This window comes from Miniopterus natalensis, chromosome X (genome assembly GCF_054644295.1).
Source record: "Miniopterus natalensis isolate mMinNat1 chromosome X, mMinNat1.hap1, whole genome shotgun sequence".
Lineage (NCBI taxonomy): Eukaryota > Metazoa > Chordata > Mammalia > Chiroptera > Miniopteridae > Miniopterus > Miniopterus natalensis.
In genome coordinates, this window is record NC_142103.1 from 6,203,122 (window position 1) to 6,216,395 (window position 13,274).

Sequence of the window (13,274 nt, forward strand, 5' to 3'; positions counted from 1 at the left end):
GACTTCTAGCCTCCAGAGCTGTGATACAATAAATTTCTGTTGTTACAAGCTACCCATTTTGTGGTACTTTGTCAAGGCAGCCCTAGCAAACTAAGATGAAGGTTAATAAGTGCTTTGCAACCAGACAGCCATTTACTAGATATATGACCATAAACAAGTTATTTAACTTCTTTGATCCCTACTATTGCCTCCCAGGTGAGAAGGAAAATACAAGACCCTCTGCACTTTAAGGTGAGACCACCCATTCCTCCCAAAGCAACACCCTCAGGGTAAAGGTGAGCCAGAAGTGAACCTGCTCCACACCTTCAACAGACTATAGGGAAGATGCTAACCAGATGTTTGATGCTAAACAGATGCTTGATGCTAAACAGAACAGGGGTGGTGGGAAGGGCTGTCCTTGAAAAGTGTGGGTACAGGCCAGCCCTAACAGATTTGCACCACCTAGGTGGCCCAAGGAAGTTCAAGTTGTGAATTTGCTTTAAGGTGGTCCCAGACTGGTATTTACCAAAGCCACCTTGCAGGAGTAATTGAAAATTCTCTCTGGAAGAAAGCACTTTGACCCTGGGACTCAAAGCAACTGCACAAACAATTTTTAAGAACAATGAGTATGTAGCCAAAATAACAAAGCACACAAGGAAAAAGGGCATCATGAGCAAGAACCATCAGAAACAAACCTGCAAAGATTTCAGGCACAGGAATGATCAGAGGCACATTTAAAATTAATGAAATCTAATATATCTAAAACAAACATCACATGATCTCACTTATATGTGGAATCTAAAGAACTTAACTGATGAAAAGAAATGATTCAATGACATGGAAGCATAGATCAGACTGATGAATCTCAGTGGGAAGGTGGGGGGCGGGTGGGGGAGAGATTAACCAAAGAATTTATATGCACAACCCAAGGACAGGGACAATGGTGGGGAGAGGGAGTGGGGAGGAGGGTGGGACGGGGTGGAAGGGGTCAATGGGGAGAAAAAGGGACATCTGTAATATTTTGAAAAATAAATAAATAAATAAATAAATAAATAAATAAATAAATAATAAATAAAATATAAGCATGAAAGCATATGCATAAAATATAAAAGTATAAAATAAGGACCTAACAGATTTTAAAGAACAAAATAAAACTTGTAGATATTAGAGAGTTGATTACTGAAATTAAAAACTCAATGCCAATGTTAAAGAGAAGAAGCTAGTGGAGAATTTATAGACTAGAAGAGGCCAAAAGAACAGATCACAGAAAAAAAAAAAAGTGGAAAATACCAAAAGGAGGTAAAGAGACATAGAAGAGAAAATGAGAATATTTACTAGAGTTTTAATTGATGTCTGAAAAGGAGAGAAGGAAATATCTGACAATGGCTGAGAATTCCAGAACTGATAAAAGGCACCAATCCAGGAAACTCAAGGAATTACAAACAGGATTAAAAACAAAGCAAAACAGCCTTTTGCCTCCCTCCTTCAAAGAGAGCAACATGGGTCACCAGCAACTCTACTGGAGCCATCTGAGAAAATTTGGCCAGGGTTCTCATTCTTGCCACGTTTGCTCAAACTGCATGGTCTGATCCAGAAATATGACCTCAATACGTGCTGCCGGTGTTTCCATCAGTACGCAAAAGATATAGGCTTCAAGTTGGACTAAGTGAACTTCCATGAATGGATCATTCAAGATATCTACCTTACTGCAGAATGTTATCTCTTTGTACATAAAAAATTCAGTTATTTAAAAAAAGACAAGAAAGAAAGAAAACAAGAATCCAGAACTAGACACATAATCTTACAAATGCATAACACCCTCTAAAGAAAGGGGTGACTAATAAGTAGGAATAAATGAAATGACTGTAACAAAAATATAAACTTCTTAAATATTAGGAAAATAACAACAATAAAAATGCAAACCACCAACTATATTTCAATAATTTTTTAAAAAGAAACTCATTACCATCTCAAAAAATGCAGATCACATAAAGACTTTTCAAATAAATATTGTATTTCATTGATTCTAAAATGCCACCAATTGTAAAACATTGTTATTTTATGTGCTGCTCAGAAAACAAATTGCTTTTTTAAACTTTGGCATGACATTTACTGGAAGACACATCTTGATTCCATATTTTTTTTTTTTTAAGGGAAAACATGAGTCTTAGAATCAATAAAATGTGGAATGTAAAAATAGTAAACAAAACATAAAATAACAGAGACTAAATGTAAATAGGCTTAACTCACCTATTAAGAGGAAAATATCTTTCAGAAGATACCACCACGCAAGACTCAACAATATGTTGTGTATAAGAGATATCTAAAACAAAGAGATTCTGAACAGTTAAAAATGAACATAGTCAAAGTTACATCAAGAAATGTATTCAACAAGAAAGCAAGGGAGTTGGACTTCCTCTTCCATATGTGATGGAATAACACGATACCAGATTTACCCTTTCACCTTAAATTACTTTAAAATGAGTAAAACATGTGAAACAACCGGTTTCAGACTTTGGACAACAAAGAACGTTTAGAGAGTAATCACCAAGAGAAGGGGAAAAATAAGGTGAGCCCTACCTACTATTGCCTCAACCTTACTTCCCAGAGAGAATTTCCAGGCTCTAGTGCAGGGAAAGGGTTCCCAAGCAGAGCCCTGCAGTCTCCTGGAGTTGAGAAAACAAATTTCAAAGTCCCGAGAGACCAAGGGGGCTAGATTTTTTGGGTCAAGAGTACCCAAGGGAAGAGAGCTGCACAAAGGTTTCTGGAGATATACATAGGGATCTCTTTCATTAGAGTATCAATCAGTACATGCATGTAAAGTGTGTCAGTTTTTTCTTTTTTGCCTCGCATCTCCAAATTTGTACTTTTTGACCTAGGCGAAAATTCTCTGGGCCCTTAAAATATTTTAAATAGTTTTCCTCTACAAGTTGGCACTGAATGAAACTTTGTCAGTAGAGGGCGCTAGTTGATGAGCGTTCACTCCACATGCTCCTGTATCTTCAGTGTGCACAACCTCTAATGAATTCATGGATCCATATTTAACAAAAAGAAATACAAAAAGACATCAGCTGGGAAGGGGGAATGAATGGAGGGGGCACAAAGGATTTTACGGCAATGAAACTACTCTGTAAGATACTGTAACAGTGGATAGCCCTAGCCAGTTTGGCTCAGTGGTTAGAGCATCAGCCTGCAGTCTGAAGGGTCCCGCTTTGGAATCCAACAAAGGGATGTACCTCAGTTGCAGGCTTGATCCCCAGCCCCAGTCTGGGCGCATGCAAGAGGCAACCAATCAATGTGTCTCTCACATCGATGTTTCTCTTTTTCTCTCTCTCTTTCCCTTCCAATCTTTGAAAAGCAATGAAAAAAATATCCTCGGGTTAGGATTAAAAACAACAAAAACAGTGAATACATGTAATAGTGGATACATGTCATTATACATTTGTCCAAATTCATTAAATGAACACACTAAGAGTGAACATTAATGTAAACTATGGACTTTGGGTGATTATGATGTATCAGTGTAGGTTCATCAACTGTAACAAATGTTCCATTTTGGGCTGAGGGGGATGTTGATAATGGGAGAGGCTATGTATGTGTGGAGCCAGGGAATACATGGGAAATCTCTGTACCTGCCAATTTTTTTTTTTTTGTACCTGCTCTAAATAATAAATTTATTTTTTTCAAAGAGGTATCACATGCCTAATGATGAAACAACACACCACTACCTTATCTCACCAGAGAGATCAAACCTGAATCTGATCAAGCCACACACTGGATCCATGTGCCAATTTGCAGGAAGTAAAGACCAGAGGAATATGCACCATTGTCTGGATGAATGATACAGAGATGGACAAATGGATAGATATATGATAAATCAAATATAGAAAAATGATAACCTTAGAATCTAGGTGCTGGATATATGAGTGTCCACTACATAATTCATTCAACTTTTCGGTGTGTTTGAAAATACTCATAATAAAATATTGAAAAAAAGATACATTAAATGGTCATGTCTAAACTATAGTGTCTAGGGATATAGACATGGATGATAAAACTATAAAATAGCCTGGACAGTATGGCTCAGTGGTTGAGCATCATCCCATGCACCAGGTCACCAGTTCAATTCCCGGTCAGGGCACGTGCCCGGGGTTGTGGGCTTGATCCCCAGTAGGGGGCGTGCAGGAGGCAGCTGATCAATGATCTTCTCACATTGATGTTTCTCTCTCTCCCTCTCTCTTTCTCTCTAAAATCAATAAAAACATATATATATAAAAAATAAGGTCCTACAGAAGCCACTTTCATATATAATATCAAACACAGGCTATATTAATAAAAATTCCTCCTGTTCTTGAACTCCTCTCTTCTGCCACCCTTCCCTTACTTTAAAAGAATTATCAATGAAGCAGTTGTTTGTTGCTCCTCTCCCATATTCTCTACCTCAGTGTTTCCCATTGTGAAGAATACGTATCACTGGAGATATGAGATGATTCCAGGTGGTAGATAAAAAACAACTGATACTTTACTTTTTTACCTATTTACTTAGATGAGTAAAAAATATAAATAGTACACTAAACCTGTAATTTCTGGGTTGTTATAGTTTCCATTCTAAATAGATTTAAAAGTTAAATTACGAATTTAAAAAAATAGATAAATAATAATACAGGTGAGTGACTCAGATATGGCAAACATCACCAAGGTAACGTGGTGCATGAATGGCTGTAATTTAAGAAGCACTGTCCTTTTTTCTGGAAAGAAACAATTAAGAATACCATCAGCTGCTCTGGCCTGTGTGGCTCAGTTGGTTGAGCATTGTCCTGTGCACCGAAAGGTGGCCAATTCGATTCCCTGTCTGGACAATGCCCAGGTTGCGGGTTTGGTCCCCGGCTGGGGTGCTTGCAAGAGGCAACCTATCAATGTTTCTCTCACACATCGATGTTTCTATTTCTCCCTCTCTCTTCCTCTCTGTCTAAAATCATTAAGAACATCTTTTTTTTTTTTTGAAGAGTACCATCAGTTAGACAACCAAGACAGAAACCTGGCCATCATCCTGTACTCTTCCCTCTCCATTCCCCTTCGTCCCCATCACTGATCCACATCGAGTCTCCACATATAAAACAGATTACAAGCAGTGCTGCCCAGGTTGAGCTCTCATATGCCCATTCAGCCTCTTCCTTAGCCTCCATGGCAGCCCCAAGACACTTCTATTACCCTTGGGCCCAGTAAAGACAGCTTATGAACCATAAGGCAAGTTTCAAACACAATGTGATTGAGACTTCCGAGTTAAAAGATCTGAGATGGAGTCCTACCTCTTGGTAGGACTTACTAGCTATATGCCCCTAGTCATATCACTTACCCTCTCTGAGGCTGAGTTTCATCATCTGTAAAATGGAAGTAGTAGATTTTAGCAAAAGGGTATTCTAAGGATTATATGAGTCACTGAATATAAAGTAATATAACATTGCTCCTGGCACATAACAGGCATTCAATGCTATTTTTTCTTGCATACAGGACATCCCTCCATGATTTGGCTTCTGTCTGCCCCCCTTTTTGGCTTCATTCCTAGCTGCACCCCCCAAACCACAAACCTTAGGCCACAGACTCAACTACTCACCGTCTCCCAATAATAGCATGCTGTTTCCGACTTCCAAGCTCTTGATCACACTAATTTCCCTACTAGAAATGCTCACCCACCCATTTATCTGACAAATACTTTTTCATTCCCTCCATTATATTCTCCTTGCCCCTCCGTCTCCTATCAGATAACATTTTCTTTCATTGATTTGTTTGCATGTCTATCTCCCCACTTAGGACTGTGAACTTCTAGAGGACAGAGACCATGTCCACTTGTCTTTGTATCCCCAGCACCTAGCACAAAACCTAGAAGATGGTAGGTGCCACATTAATGTTTGATAAGTGACTATAATAGAAAGCAAATTGTAACTGAAGCAACAACATTCTTATATTTCTATAGTAAGTTCTCAGCACTTGCACTGCTAATACAAGCACCTTTTGATATGCCACTTTTGGTAATAAAACATCATATTGGAAATCCTGCTGTGCAGTACTTTTTTTATCTTCCATATCATGATATCATATTACTGGCACATTATCAATAATTCTAAATATAAATATTTTAAAAAGAAAGTATTAACAAACATTTTACATCAAGTAATTCTAACACCATCTTACATATATTTAAGTTCAAATTTTTAATGAAAATGAAGTCACAAAAATAGTTAAAATTTCAAGTATTTATTAAAACTACTGAAAGAAAATGAAAAATTAAGTCATGTTCTTTCAGATGTCAAACCTATCAGTGAGGTTGATAATTCAGCTGCATTCCCTTCTTCCAAAAAAGAAGCCAGCTTTTACTTTTCGTCTTGATTTGCTGCACCATAAGATATTACACAAACTTTTATACATGTTTCTGTCTTGTTAATAGAAAACTGTTAAGGAAGAATTAAAAATATTAAGACATTTGACTCAATTTTATAAATCAATTGTCACAAAATAAGCATTTTATCTTACAGATAAAACTGTTGCTTATAGACTTCAGTATACCATCATCCTCAGCATTATTTCCTCTAAGTTTCAATTCATACTCAAAATGATTACACTAGGCACACACACACACACACACACACACACACACACAATGCTTTCACCACTGAATTTGGCTTTTTCTATAATATCTAAAGTGGAATATATAAAATCTGTAGCTTCCAAAAAACTATCCTGATATAGAACCCTTTACTTGAGAGTGATAATATAATTGAGTGTAGTAATGGTTACACAACTCTGTGAATATATTAAAACCACTGAATTTGACACTTTATGTGGGTGAATTATTTGGTATGTGAATATCTCTCAATAAAGCTGTTACCATAAACAGTGATAATGAAATACTTGATACTTTTAACATGAAACCTCTTGTTTACAAGGTCTAGCTGTGGGGGATTATCAAGGTAAAGTGCCAGTGTTATTAATCAAGAAATAATGAACAAAGAAAAGAGTCACATTTAGTACATCATGTCCTGAAATCATACAAATACTAACCTAAAAATTCCTTATTGGCAGCTGAATTGAACAACACTGTCTTGTTTCTTCAATCCAAGGGACAGCATTTTCTGAAAAAAAAAATGTAATTTTCTGTTAGGACAAGGGAAATACAGGGCTACTGTGTGCAACTTTAATCGTGGAAAACCTAATGCCTGATACAAAGACCAATGGATCAATGGAAAACCCAGAAACAGACCTACACAACTACATCCAAGTGATTTTTTTTTTTTTTTACAAAGGTGCAAAAGCAGTTCAATGAAGGAAGGATAGTCTTTTCAACAAAAAGACAGCGACAGGCAAAAACTTCACACCTTATACAAAAAACAACTAAAAATGAATCACACACTTAAACGTATAAAGTAAAATTATAAAACTTTTAGAAGAATGCATGGAAGAAAATCTTCAGGACCTAATGCTGTGCAAAGTCTCCATAGGCTTGACACCAAAAGTATAATCCACAAAAGGAAAACTTGATTATTGGACCTCATAAAAAAATTATAAAAAGTTGCTTTCTGAAAGGCCATGTTAAGAGGATAAAAACACAAACTATAGACTGGAAGAAACTATTTGCAAAATACTGTTACAACAAAGGAATCATATCTAGAATATATAAAGAATTCTGAAAACTCGATAGTAAAAACACAAAAAATCCAAATAGAAAATGGGCAAAAGCGGAGGCATTTCACTGAAGAGGATATACAAATGGCAAATAAGCACATGAAAAGATATTTGCCATCATTAGCCCTTAGAAAAATGCTAATTAAAACCATACTGAGACACACCTATCTGAATGACTGAAATTTTTTAAATGCTGGCAAGGATACAGAGAAACTGGATCACTTATACTTTGCTGGTGGGAATGTAAAATGGTAGAGCCATTCTGGGAAACAGTTTCTTAGAAATCTAAACATGCAACTTACATGTCACCCAGCAATTACACTCTTGAGTATTTATCTCAGAAAAACCTATCTTCACAAAAAACCTACACATAAATGTTCATAGCAGTTGTATTCATAACAGTCAAAAGCTGTGAACAATCCAAATGTCCCTTGGTAGGATGAATAGTTAAACAAGGTGGTACATTCATACCATTAAATACTACCCAGCAATTAAAAAAGAATGAACTATTGATACACACAACCTGGATGGATCTCAAGGAAATTATGTTGAGTGAAAAAAGCTAATCCTAAATAGGTTACATACTGTATGATTCCATTTGTATAACATTATTGAAATACAGAAGAAATTAGTATTTGTCAGGGGTAAGGAGAGTGGAGGAAGGCTGGAGTGGCTATAAATGGACAGCATGAGGGAGCTTTATAGTGATGGAGCTATGCTGTGTATTGATTGTGGTGGTGGGTACATGAATCTGCATAGGTAATAAAACTGCAATGAATCTCCCTTTCTCTCTCTCTCTCTCTTTCTCTCTCTCTCTCATTCACACACACACACACACGTACACACACGACTGCATGCAAAACTAGTGAAATCTGAATAAGCTCTGTGCATTGTACCAATGTCAACTCCTTGGTTTTGATATTGTATTATAATCATGTAAGATGTAACACAATCAAAATTATATCAGATCTAATTATAATACTTATAACTTACATATTATATTCATGAGGTAAGACAGATTCCATTGAGTCCAATCTATTTACAAATAGTGCTACTGATGACTACAAGAAGGAAACAAACATTCATTAGTACTATAAAGTAAAATAAGGTTGCTCTTGCAAAATACATAATGAAATAACTGAAAGGTAATTGAGTCTATTGCTCCCATCGATTTATAACTGTATAATTATAAATTTATAGCTGTACTGTTATAAATTTATAACACTGTACTAAGTTATAAATTTTTAACACAGTATAGCTATAAATTCATAACATTTCATTTATCTGGCATCACTGGGTTCCCGAATACATAAATTTTTCAGGTACCTCAGCCATTCTTTTCTCTTTTTTTTAATGTATCTTTATTGATTTCAGAGAGAAGAAGGGAGAGGGAGAGAGAGGGTTGAAACATCAATGATGAGAGAGTCGATATTGATCGGCTGCTGCCTGCACGCCCCCAGCTGGGGATCGAGCCCACAGCCCAGGCACGTGCCCTGACCGCGACCTCCTGGATGCTCAACAGCTGAGCCACACCTGGCCAGGCACCTCAGCCATTCTTAATCTTCAGTCTTTTCTACCTCAAATAGAACACGGTGATCACCAGTCAACGTTCCTGATGACTCAAGGTCATTTTGAACATCAATCATTGCACCTGCTCCGACCCTGTAACATTTTTAGTATCCAATGATGTGAAAAGAGCTATTTGCCCCAAAACTAAATGGTGATAACTGACTGTTCACAACCCTGTTACCCACACCCTCTCACTCCTACCAAAGAACTTAAACTTGCTTTGCAAAAATTTTACGTCTTTTTTAGTTTTGGTGATCAGGGGTCATTATGCCTCCTCTCCCTTTTTTCTACCCTAATCTGTTAGAGAGCAAGCCCTTGATTTGTGGAATAAATACCAGATTTGTTAAAACTATGTCAAAAAGAGTGTTTGAAACATGAGAGTCAGTACATGAACATTACGACATCTATTCTGGCTCTTCACAGAACATTTTTGCTTACATCCCTGGATCTCAACTATGTTCTTCATCTTTTTCCAGATAGAATTTTTTAAATCATTAAAACAGCACAACTTGGTAATCAAAGTTGTTTTTCAAAATTCCATACATTGCTTTTTAAAAATTGAACATCTGCTATCATCTTTACCATATAGTTACTTTTTTAAAAAAAGAAGGGGATGCAGAAAATTATCAAATTTGGGAAGAAATATAAATAGCCTTAGTATAATTTTGTAAAACAAAAGAATTGTATCTGCACTTAATGAAATCTAATCAGAAATTTTGTAATAGCAACATATATCAGTTATAGTTTTATAAAGGTAAATAGGCAAAAGTTTTTAAAAGATGGCAGATAATTAAGGATAACAGTTCTCATCTAGAGTCCCAATACTGACAAAGTACAAAAGATTTGAACTATATTTTTAAGTGCATATTTGAAGCTTATTGTATTTTAATTGATTTGAGAGAGGAGGGGAGAGAGAAAAAGAGAGAAACATCGATATGTTGTTCCACTTACTTATGCATTCATTGGTTGATTCTTGTATGATTCTGATTGGGGATCGAACCCGGAACCTTGGGTCTCAGCTATGTGAGGATACTGAGAGAAGATGGCCCTCTGTAAACCAGGAAGAGGGCTCTCACCACAACTCAAGCACGCTGGCACCCTGATCTGCCCCCCACTAGCATTCCTGTACTCCATTATCTCGCTTTGCTCTTTCCTATAGCATTTATTGCCCTCTACCATATTATAGAATTCACTTACTTTGAAATATATTGTACCCACAAGAATTTAAGTCCATAAGACCAGAATCTTTGTCAGCTTTGTTCACTAATGTATTCTACACACTTGGAACAGTGACTGGCATCTAGTTGAGGGTTTTATAGACGTTTGTTGATGTATTCAATCTCCGTCTTTTTCTCCTTCCTTGCTAGTACTTAGTATATAGCTCAGTATTTACCATACAGTTTATCCTTTCTGCCCATTGGTCCGTCTCTGGATGATACACTGTATAAGAAGCTATATAATTCTTAGCAATAAGCATTTTTACGAAGGAAAAAAAAAAAAAAAGCAACCAAGGAAGTCGGAAAGGGAGGGCCCAAGATACAGGAAGAGGGCAGGGCCTAGGGGAGGGGAGGGGAGAGCCTGGAGGGAAAAGGGGAAGGGAGTCCGGAGCTGAGAGCGAGGGGAAGGGGAGTAGCAGAGACAAAAGGGAAGGAGCTTGTAGAAAAGGAGAAGAGGAGGAGCCGGGAGGGAGTTGGGCGAACCGACAGGAAGGGGGAGGGGCCTAGAGCGAGGGAAAGGATCAGGGAAAAGAGAGATCGGGATCTCCAAAGTGCGAGGCTCAGAGTTTGAGACCCCGAGGCACATCCACAGAGAGGGCTCTGGCATCCCGGGTCCGAGTCAAAGAGCCACCGAGCCTGGTCTGCCCTGGCGCGCCCCGTGCCCCTACCTGAAAGCTTACCCCCGCGTCTCCCTCCTTCCGCTCCTGTCCTCGCCCCGCAGGCTGCAGCCTCATCCGCCCGGGGAGCGGTGGGCAGAGGTTGGTTTCCACGCGGAAACCACGGTACTTATTGTAGGAGCCGGCTCAGCGCTCGGGGACACACACCAGGAGCGAGAAGGGAACCAGTAGAAGGGAGAAGGGGAAATGATGAGGCAGAATCGCGGACGGGGCAGAGCCCAGAACGACTGGTGGGAACAGACCTCCCGGGAAGGCCACTGATTCAGGGACACACCGGCTACGAACCAGGTTGCTAGGTGCCTGGTTGGGGTTGTATCTACTCATAGTACGCATGCGTGCGGGTCGCCGCCCGCTTTCTACCCCGCCCCGCCGCTAGGCCCTCCCCTAGCCCGCCACCCCAAGCCTCGCACTTTCCTGCAGCTCAGGGGGTGCCCCCCGCGGTGCCTTCGGCGCTACGTCGAGGACCTGGGGGGAGGGGACGGGAGGGGAGTCTGTATGATAGGTCGCAACATCTCAACATCACAAGATTTCTCGTTCTCCCGAATTTGCCTTTCTCAGTCTCAAAATAGCACCCCCCCCCCCCCCCCCCCCCCCCGGCCTCGCCATCTTCATTTCTGGCTGCTGGGGACGGAAGGCGGGGCGGGCAGCGAGAAGAGGGGAAATTCCAGAGCCTTGTTGCCCAGTGTGGTGGCTCTCAGACGATTGAAATGCAGCCAATCTGAAATGAATGTTCTGTACGTGCCAAATGCACGCCGGGTTCCAAAGCCTTGGCACAGTAAAAAGAATGCAAAATCTCTCCATTTTCATATTGATTCCATGTTGAAACGATAATATTTTTATTTTGGGTTTATTAAGTTAAAACATCAAAATTGATTTCAGCAGTTGCTTTTTATTTTTCAAGTGTGGCCACTAGAATATTTAAAATTAATTTTGTGGCTCACATTATATTTCTGTTGGACAGTGGCTGGTCTGGGGAAGGAGAGAAAGGGCATAAGACTTAAAAAGAGCTGGGGAGAAAGGGAGTTTCTGATTTTGAAAGTTTCTCTTGGTGGCACGGATCTTATTTTGCAACCTCTGCGAGAATCCTTGTTCCCCTTACCTTCTGTTCCTCATGCTGTCCTACAGAGAGTGTTGTTGGTATCATAGGACAAAGATAGCAGAAGAGCTTATTATGTTTCTACTTTGTCTCACAACTTTGGAGAACAAAAGGTCATTCGGTTATGCTGAGACGTGAGCCTCCCCAAGTGCCTTTCTGCCCAAGTTCCCGCCCTCCAAGAGGTCTAAGTCTTCTGCTGGTTGGCGGGGGGGGGGGGGGGGGCTTCAAGACAGGACAAAGGCATCCAGGTGGCCTTTAGCAGAAGCATGTATAAATTTAGCGAATTAACACTTGGACTAGAGAGGTTGGAAAAGTTGTAAGAAAAATGAAAAGGGAAAATGTACAAACAATCAGAATTAGGCGAGCTGTGAGAGTGAGAAGAGTGAACTTTACCAAGAGAATTGGAGAAAATCCATATAAAGATTTGGAGAACAGGAAAAGGGAGCTAGGAAGCATGAGAGTGATCACAGTTGGAGGTAAACACAGCTTGAAAAAATACCTTCTGTTTCACCACTGCATTACCACAGCTCTCTGGTCTGCTTTTGGATGAAAAAAATTATATATTAAAATAAACAGGATGCTCTGCCAGCCTCGCAGGCCTGGGCCCAAGCATCTAGCGGTTCCCCTAGGACAGGGCAGGCCAGGACTGCTGTGGGACTGAGCAGCCTGAGGACCAGGAGGGTTCTCACCAAGTGAGGAGACCATGGAGTGTCAGCATTTCCTGGGGCAGGTGTACCACCCAGGTCACCTAAAGGTGCCAGCCCCACCCCTCTGAAGACACCAACGAAAATAAGAATCAGGAAAGAGCAGTGGTCAGCATTTTGGTGATCCTTTTGGCCTTCATCACCATCCATCCTCTACAATTCCAACAGTGCCGCTAAGGTCTTCCATTAGGACTCCCAGCGGGGCCTTATCTGTTAATCTCAAGAAATGAAGCATCACCAAATGGTACATCTCCATTTTCAGCAACAAGACATTGTCCTGGTGTAACTAGTGTGTGATTGTCACCAGCTCCAGCCACCTGCTAGGCCCAGAGATCAAGGTGACCCTAGGAGT

At 39.6% G+C, this 13,274-nt stretch overlaps 1 long non-coding RNA gene and 1 pseudogene across 1 annotated transcript; one reads left to right on the forward strand and one right to left on the reverse strand.

Annotated features, from left to right (window-relative positions):
- The first annotated feature begins 1,478 nt into the window (after positions 1-1,478).
- On the forward strand, positions 1,479-1,645 carry LOC107539935 (small ribosomal subunit protein uS14 pseudogene; annotated as a pseudogene).
- Positions 1,646-7,027: 5,382 nt separating this feature from the next.
- LOC107539931 (uncharacterized) lies at positions 7,028-10,258 on the reverse strand. Its single transcript, XR_001603461.2, has 3 exons — positions 10,180-10,258; positions 8,653-8,720; positions 7,028-7,109 (listed from the first exon to the last, which is right to left on the reverse strand). It is a non-coding gene; the product is annotated as an uncharacterized LOC107539931 (long non-coding RNA).
- Positions 10,259-13,274: the final 3,016 nt, after the last annotated feature.